The sequence below is a fragment of the Apium graveolens genome, chromosome 10 (assembly GCF_009905375.1).
Source record: "Apium graveolens cultivar Ventura chromosome 10, ASM990537v1, whole genome shotgun sequence".
Classification (NCBI taxonomy): domain Eukaryota; kingdom Viridiplantae; phylum Streptophyta; class Magnoliopsida; order Apiales; family Apiaceae; genus Apium; species Apium graveolens.
In genome coordinates, this window is record NC_133656.1 from 161,707,601 (window position 1) to 161,714,228 (window position 6,628).

General features: G+C 34.2%; 1 long non-coding RNA gene across 1 annotated transcript; it reads left to right on the plus strand.

Annotated features, from left to right (window-relative positions):
* Positions 1-650: 650 nt before the first annotated feature.
* Positions 651-3,353, plus strand: LOC141689406 (uncharacterized). Its single transcript, XR_012562373.1, has 3 exons — positions 651-781; positions 1,290-1,398; positions 2,400-3,353. It is a non-coding gene; the product is annotated as an uncharacterized LOC141689406 (long non-coding RNA).
* Positions 3,354-6,628: the final 3,275 nt, after the last annotated feature.

Here is a 6,628-nt window from a genome sequence, read left to right on the forward strand (position 1 = left end):
TTTTTTAAAAATACTTATGAATTATCCAACCGTACGGATGTTAATATCTATATATATTTTAGTGACATGGAATTTTTTTTAGAAAAAAATAAATATATTTGATTTGTTATTTTAACGAACTCGAACTCGAACACGGGTTTTTGTTCGTTAAGAAAGCTCGGCTCGGCTCGACTCGTCAGAAAAAAAATGAAAACTCGGCTCGATTCGATCAAAACTCGGCTCGGCTCAGTTCGTGAACAGCTCTAGTTTTGAATCAATGTTGTTAATATTATCAACTCATTAGTAGTGTTAATATACTATTATCTCTTTTTTCAATTGTATTTTTGACATTTTTTTTATCAAAATCTATTCTAATAATTAATATTCAAAAATGTCATATTATTGATATACAAATATAATTTAAAATAAGTTTAATTTAAAATAAAATGAAAGTACGTATCTTTATTATAACAAATGATATTATTTTCATGTTAGAAGAATGTACAAAAATGCCAAAAATTAATTATTTTAATTAATAAATGAGTATAATTAAGTAAAAGATAAGTTAAAAAAAAACTTATTACACGTTAATTTTTACAGTATCCCCTAATTACCGTATCTAAACCCTAGGAGCTTATCTATATATAAATAAGATTGGGATAACAAGAACTACTCTGAAGCGGGAACACAATGGCATTCTGATAATGATGATCAACAATCAAAGGATAGCACGCCGAATTCGGCGCCACGATCCAGGTGCAGCACAAGCCAGCATACATCTCCGATCCAAGTTCTTTTCTTGGTATATCTTCTCTTTTTTAATTTTCTTTCCTTTTTCGTAGGTATGTTAGTATAAGCCATGTTCGATCTTACAGATCTGGATTAGGCATCTGCTTTACGGCTTAAATCTTGTTGATCTGGATCCTTAATTAATTAGTTTATGAGATCTCACTTGTTTCCCGTTCGTTGTTTACATTCTATCAATACAAATTATACTTCATCATTTCATGATTACGATTTGCTCCTTGCTGATAAAAGATTGTCTTGCTCTCGGTATTCTAGACTTGTAGCCTTGTAAATCAGTAGATATTAAATTCCAATCGTCAGTATATATTTGTCTCACCATTTTTTTCTTTGACATAATATCATAGAAAATATGAACTATATTGTTTGATATGTATATATGTTAGTCTAATGCAAGGTTGAATCTTATGGATCTGTATCAAACATTTAGTTTAATTTAAGATCCCTGCATATCCTTTATGACTTGTATCTTCTGATAGTAAGAAATTATGACTATTTTTCTTCAGGATTGTAAAAAGTCAACTACCGCAATCGATCCAAATCGAATAAGAGATCCCTTCTCTTGGATCTGAGATCATTACGTTTTGTTGGATTTTGGCAGATCTTCTCGTTATTGTAAGTTTTCGATCGACCTCTACGTGTTGTTAATTTGTTTGCTTTCTTCATCATGAAGTTCGAAGTTAAACTTATTTTGTATATACTTCTATATTTGAGTACGTGTTAGTAAATGCCATGATATCTTATAGTTTTGGCATGGATCTATTCAACATCTACATAAAATTGTTTTTTGTAACCATTTTGGTAAGTTATACTTTTGGTCAATCGAAACTTATTTTACATACCCAACACCTCTTAATATAGTAAGGTGTCTCCCTCACTTCCTTTATAAATATCGATTATCCGAATTTTATGAAAGTTAGCGCAAGTATGTGACTATGTGAGTGTGTTTAACTATTACAAACTTATAGTACATATCATTTTACCTGTGCCAAATGCATGTCATAGTTCTAGCTTAGATGTATCTATAGACTTATGTATCGAGACCCGTCTCAATTTTTTGGGAGGGGCCCCGAGCTAAATAAAATTTAAGGGTCTCGTATAAGTGAAAAAATGCATATCTCTAAAGCATTTAAAGTTCATTAAAAATGAATCATTGAACAACTCCACCACAAGTTAGATTTCATATTAAAAATTCATGATCGAGTTTATTAAAAGTGCCAGAAATTATGATATATTTATTCATATTTAATAAATTTGGGGTCTTTTTAAATTGGGGGTCATGTGCGCGCGGTAGGACTTGTTACTTACCCTAATTGACGGCCCTGTATAGACTATAGTTAAACGGTTGATCGTCATTACTATTACTCTCTAAACGTCATATCCCATCGGAACTCGTGTGCGGTAGTACTCGTATGTTTGATTAATTTTCTATTTTTCCATTTGATGGATTTTTTTTATTTTTTAAAAATAAAAGCTCTATCATTTTATTTATTTTTTATAAGAATAGGGGAATCAACCGTGTCTATGCCACCATATATAGATTTATTGTTGACGGTTTGCACATGAAACAATCTTAAAATACCATAATCCTCATACTCTATATCTGAATTGATCAGAAACTGAAAAGCAAGGAGCTGCTAGATCACAAGATAACTTGATAGTTACTTTAATGGATCAACCGGCTGTTGGAGAGGAGACTTTCATTCTGAAGACCAATATTCACAGCGATGTCTGTTTGAAAAATATGGAAAAAATACTGCAACATATTCAAGGGGTGCGCAGAATATTTTTACATCCAAATGAAATAGGAAAGGTTACAATTTCGGGTACTATAGATCCGCAGAAACTTATTGAGATTCTTTGGATGAATGGGATAGAATCTGAGCACGTGTTAGGGGCTAGCATTGATCAGAAAGACTTGCCAAATTTTCCCAGACCAAACTCACCACTGAAACATGTAGTTGATTATGAAGTGGTGTCACGATTGGAGGCCTTGTCTAAACTTAAAGGCTTCAAGACTGTAGCTGTAACAAAAAATGGGATGAAGCTAACTTACAAAGAAGATGGACATGTACAAGATCTAGACGGCAAGATTGGATCTTGTTCTACAAGAAACTTGCATAGGAATGCCGTGCATAATGACTGCAGTGATCTTCATAAAACTTGCTCTTCAAGAATTGGTTGCTATTCGACAAACTGTGGGTACATGCCTCAACCTGAGAGTGTATCGGTAGGGATTCCATGTCCGCCCCCTCCGTACATTCCATCAGCACCACCTGTGCCTGAGTTCTATCCGGATTCACCTTTGCAAGAAAAGACTTCTGATCGGATATATCTTGATGACAACCCAACAGGCTACTTTGTACTTTTTTTGTTTTGTTTTCTTCTTTTGCTAATTCAGGCTACACTGTGATGTGAGCAGATAGCTCCTAGCTTGTTCCTGCTTGTGTTTGAACTTTGAAGTCCTTTGAAATTTTGTTCAGAATTGGGCAGGCAGTATTCCATGTAAGTGTGAAGACTTTTGCGGTGTTTTTGTAATGTTTAATAAGGGAATAAAGCTGTTTATGTAAGTGTGAAGACTTTTGCCGTGTTTTTGTAATGTTTAATAAGGGAATAAAGCTGGTTACATTAATTAGCTTTGGAATATTTGATGAAAAAATGTAAAGGCATCGGGCCTTACTAGAATTCCAATGCAATTGACACCATATTTGCTTAAAGAACTGATCGCAGCTCCAGACAAACCAGCAATCTTGGCAACTCCAACATGTAAGCACAGCACCGTAGGCAATCTGCAAAGCTGCAACGACCACAGCGACGACTATGAAGTATGAGCTTATCTCCCTAATTATGTTTTTTACTAGAGTGGAAACACGTAAACAAGGCAGAGTCAACCTGCAAGCCCACAAAAGGGCATCACAACCCTCCACCAACGTATTATTGTTGGAGAGGTGGGACTTCGATCCCTCTACATGAGAGGGGAATTACAACGATTTGGCCAAAGGCCTTGGTTGCCATTTGAAACCTTAATTATACTATCTGCAAATAAAATCAAAAACAAACCAAACACTGCCATTCAGGATAATTAAAACAAATATGATGTAAGAATATGATGAAATATCCTAGCTTTTATATAGAAACCTCCACACTTACTAGAGAAAGTAACTTTGTAACTTCATCATAATTCAAAAAAAATGGCAAAAAGGCTTTACATACACGCACATGAAGTTACTTTCACTTCTCTTGTACAAAAATTAAAAACTATTCCCAAGGACATGATCCTGAAACTTAATCTTCGAAATTAAAAAACAATGAGCAATCACTCCAGCACAGGTCTAACAAGCTCACATTATAACGCAGCCTGATAGATTGTCCTGGCTAAATGCAGAATAGAATGGATGATCATAAGACTTTTCTTGTGGAGGGGAATTGCGGTAATATTCAGGAACTGGACAACTGGTGGTGCTGATGGATTGTACCCTGGCAGGGGAAATGCCTAACGAAATATTCCCATGTGAAGACATGCAATTACAATTTCTTGGAGGGCAACCATGATTATACTGTTTGTCCATAGCTTGGTTTGAACAGATACAATGATGGTTATTACCATTGAAATCACTATAATTATCCATCACATAATGATCACCATAATAGCATTTCTTAGCTCTCCAGTCCAAGCTTCTTGCAGCATAACAATCGTACTTTCCAGCAAAATTTTGTACATTCTCAGAATCTTTTAAAGTAATGGACTATACTGCTGTCTTGTATTCTGTCTTTGCCTTTGATGTACTGTTTCTATAACTCATGCATAGAAGTTATAAGCATAGATTCTTAATACAACTCCCCAAACCTTAAAATGAAAATAGAAAGGGTTGTACTGCTGGTGCAGAATTAGATTATAAGTCCATAGAATGTAAATACAAAAGTCTCTAAATTATGTAAACGTATGTATGTTTATTACAATTATACTTCGTCACACATTACACACATTGACAAACACACAAAAAGGCAAACATATGTACAGTACCACCAAAGCAAAAGGTGCAGAAACTTGGACTTCAAGCACAGGCATGAAGTAAAAACGAGGACGAATCACTCCACAACTAATTTAAAAAGCTCACATAATAATACAACTTCTTGGATTGTCGTCGCTAAAAGTACTATACAATGGGTGATTATAACCCATTCCATGTGGAGGTGGTGGTGCTGGTGGAGGATAATATTCAGGCACTGGTGGTGCTGATGGATAGTACCCTGGCCACGGAATCCCTTGTGAAACACTCCCATTTGAAGCTATGCATCTACAATTTGTTGGCCGGCCGCAACCATCACAAAACTGTTTGTACATAGCTTGGTTCCTTGAACAACAAGATTCTTGGTTCTCTTCAAAATTGCAATCATTATCGATCACATTTTCACGGCCATCATATTTCCTATGCATGGCTTTCCCGGGGCATTTTCTTGCAGAACAAGTTTCATTTTCATTATTTTCTTTGAAATTTATTTTTATCCCATCTCTGCCGGCTTCAATAGATTTCAGGCCCTTAATTTCAGACAATTTTTGCAATTCAGATACTATATCTTTATCATGAATACCATAATATTTATTCACAGGTGACTTGGTTCTTCTGATACTCTTCGCGTCTTTCTCATCACCCATAGATTCCCACACCAGCTCAGATTTTTTTCCATTCTTCTCGAGAAGCTTCAAAACTATATGCGGATCTATAGTCGCTGAAATTTCAATCTTTCCCCGCATGGCATCGATTGAAATTCTGTGCACACCTCCAATATCTTGCAGTAATTTCTTTATTTTTTTCTCACAGCCACTGCAGTGAATATTGGTCTTGAGAACGAAAGTCTTCGCAGCAACCATTGACTGATCCATTTTACTCATGCTTGAAGAAGTAGACCTGCAGGCTGCAGCACTACTACTAATAAATTGTATGTTTGTCTTCAATGCTACTTGATTCTTATTATTCCACAAAACATTTATATAAAATGAAGGGAGATGACTTGTAAACTCTACTTAATACAACAGAGACAACATTATCAATTCACCAATCTTGAAATATCCTGAAGTTTTCCAAAGGATAAATTTTATTATGATCTACCAAAATATTCAAACTAAATTCTCAAATATTTTAGTGAAGAATTTCATCTAAGCAAAGTCAGAAAATGTCTTGTGAAACCTAGCTTGGAAAGGGACAGTGATTATTAAAGGATTTACTAAAGCTTATTGTACATGAATGATCAAGTAATCAATCCCACTACTCTACTTTAAACAAATATACTCTGATATCATTTCTTATTCTTAATCAAGTTCTTTCCCACAATATTAAATTTCCAATTCATGTAAATACATATATAAGATAAATAATGAGTTTAAAAAGGATTGTATGCATAATTAACCAAAAATAAAAAAGAGAAAGGATTTATATATATTCATGCTTAATTAACTACATGTTTAATTTTACAGAGTTACTTTGAGGTAAATTAGCTTTGCATGGATAGATAGCTTATACAAAGGTATTGGTACGACCACTCAAACAACAATTAAAAAGAAAAGGTGCGTGAGTGTGTTAAGAAATACATTAAAGTTGTAATACTTACCTCAAAGTATATATTAGCAGCTAGCGAAAAGCAATTTAATGGTAGTAAACAAAGAGACAATTATATGGGAGCGGTAATATAGAAAGAACATAGGGGAGCTTTGCTATTTATAAACTAAATTATGGTATGTCCATCGAAGCCTTGCACAAATATAAAAATAATACCTAGCGCGTCAGTTGATAACGTGCCCTTCTAAACGGTTATAAGTTTATAAGTTGATAGTTGAAATAACAAA